This window comes from Micromys minutus, assembly GCF_963924665.1.
Source record: "Micromys minutus genome assembly, chromosome: 4".
Lineage (NCBI taxonomy): Eukaryota > Metazoa > Chordata > Mammalia > Rodentia > Muridae > Micromys > Micromys minutus.
In genome coordinates this window covers 61468713-61471116 of record NC_137973.1, presented here as the reverse complement: position 1 = coordinate 61471116, position 2404 = coordinate 61468713, and the positions used below count along the sequence as shown (strand labels likewise).

The following is a 2404-nucleotide window of genomic DNA, read 5'->3' as shown; positions in this document are numbered from 1 at the left end:
ACAAAAGCTCCATTTATAGCTAAACTAGTCCAGGGTGTATAGCCTGGACTGTTTTAAATGGTAGAGAGGGCTCTGGAATTCAGGAGGCTGTCTTCTAACCTGTTCTCTGTCCACCCTGTAATCTCTAAGACCCAAGCTTCTGGTTTTAGTTTTTTTCCACCAAAAGTTAAGTGAATGCTACAATTCTTGCTTTACATTTTTTTTTGTTCTCACTGCACTGTGTAGACCCTTGTTCTGCAAGCTCTTGGTGGGCCAAAGATCTCAGCTCCCATGTGTTTCTGTCCCTGTAGCATATCTAGCTCAACTCTACTTTCCACAAGTCACTTCAGACACCTTTGGTTACATGTGTATTGGAAAATAAAAGAACAGCTATATTGTTTGATTTTTCCCACTCTGTCTTGATGTCAAACAGAAAATTTTAGTTCGAGTAAAGTCAGGTATTATCACCTTTGATGTATTTTCATACACTTCACCTCCTTCTTAAGACGCTCGTCTATGCCCAAGGCCAGGAGCTTTAGTTGGTGAGCGGACCGTGGGCCCACCTGACGCTGCTGCATCGCGGGAAGCGCATGGCGGGCATGGCGCTGGCGCGAGCATGGAAGCAGATGTCCTGGTTCTACTGCCAGTACTTGCTGGTCACTGCTCTCTACAAGCTGGAGCCCTGGGAGCGAACCCTGTTCAGTTCGATGCTGGTCTCTGTTGTGGGGATGGCGCTGTACCGGCTACGTCTGTATGCCCCAGCACATCATGGCAATACTGCATTACTTTGAAATTGTACAGTGACAAAGATGTGACCAGGATCCAGAGGTTCCTGGGGAAGATCCACCTTGTGGGATGAGACCTCACCAGATGTGAGATGCTCTTCGAATGTCAACATAACCAACCTTATAAATACAAAAACTAAATTTCATGAGTAGAACAGAAAAAAAAAATCATCCTGACTCATGTGTGTTTTCTTTTTGATTTCAAAAGAGGCTCTTATACAGTAGCTTTTATCTATTTTAACATTGTAGTCATTTGTACTTTGATATTAGTATTTTCTTAACCTTTGTGAGTGTTTCAATATTATCAAGTGAAAGCTTTTCCTAATGTAACTTTGAGTACATCTTAATTGCCTTCTATTTTTAAAGCCCTAAGTTGGGCTTTACTGTTCTTGCTATCGTATGGCATATACATCTGCCTGGATATATATCTACTCTTGATCAAAATTTTGTAAGAAACAATACAGAATTTGGGGATGGGAGGGTGGATACTTTGAGAACTACTTACTTTAGTAAGTATCTGCAAGCTGGACCTCAGGAGGACAGTTTTAGCTCCCTAGACTCTTAACAGCTTTTGCTCTAAAACTATTAAAGTGTTTCTTAGTAATGAAAAAGTAATGATCTTGCTAACATTAATACAAGGAACATTTCACCTTTTAGGTATTAAATTCATATGTGGACTTATTTCCAGCCCACTGTGAGGATGGGTGATCGGTGGTGGTCTCATGTGATGCTGAGTTATACTGTTCAGAGAAAGTATTTCCATTTCCTCTGAGGCGATATTGACAGTGTAAACGCTTAAGAGTTAATTTGATGATTGTCACAGGTGCTGTGCAAAGCAATTGCACATTGTGATAAGATACAACGAGATGAATTGTTCAGCATAGCCAAAACAAATGTAAACTCGATTAAAAATTCTTACACTCTTTGTATTGTTTTAAAATGGTTTTTATTCCTTAGATGTAAAATGACTACTTAATTTTTTTGATGTAAATTCATTAAATTCAAAGAACAATGTAGCAGTCTCTTTTATGGTTAAATATTGGTCAAGTAGTTATTTTGTGTCTGGTTAATGGGGACTGGGTATGCAGTAATTGTGTTTTAGTGTCTCTGAACATAAAAGTTCTAGTAACTAGAAAAGGCACTATAGATTTTAGGGTGTCTTCTAGCACAAATAGTGCTAATTTTCATTTTTCTGGTTTTTGAGACAGGGGTTCTCTGTGTAACAGCCCTGGCTCTTGGAACTCTCTTTGTAGACCAGGCTGGCCTTGAACTCACAGAGATCCACCTGCCTCTGTCACTCAAGTGCTAAGATTAAAGGTATGTGATACACCATAGTTGGCAAGTTTTGGTAATAAAAAAAGATTTCTTTATTAAGAAAATAAGAAGGTAGTCTACATTATCTTCAGTGGTCAACGGACTATGGATGGACAGAAATGACTATCCTTTTGAGGATAATCCCTAGTTGATGCCTGAGTAGATGCACATTCATACTATGTGAATATCGCCCTGAATTTTTCTCTCCATAATTATTTTCAAATCTTATTTAGTTGAAGACATGTGATGTTTTCCTAAAAATGCCGCCCCCTCCAATTAAGTAAGACAAACATATAACTGGGAAAGCATTGTCTGATGGAAGCACA

General features: G+C 39.0%; 1 pseudogene across 1 annotated transcript; it reads left to right on the top strand.

Annotated features, from left to right (window-relative positions):
* Positions 1-569: 569 nt before the first annotated feature.
* LOC308419807 (serine palmitoyltransferase small subunit A-like) lies at positions 570-783 on the top strand (annotated as a pseudogene). Its single transcript has one exon. The product of its transcript is annotated as a serine palmitoyltransferase small subunit A-like (transcript).
* Positions 784-2404: the final 1621 nt, after the last annotated feature.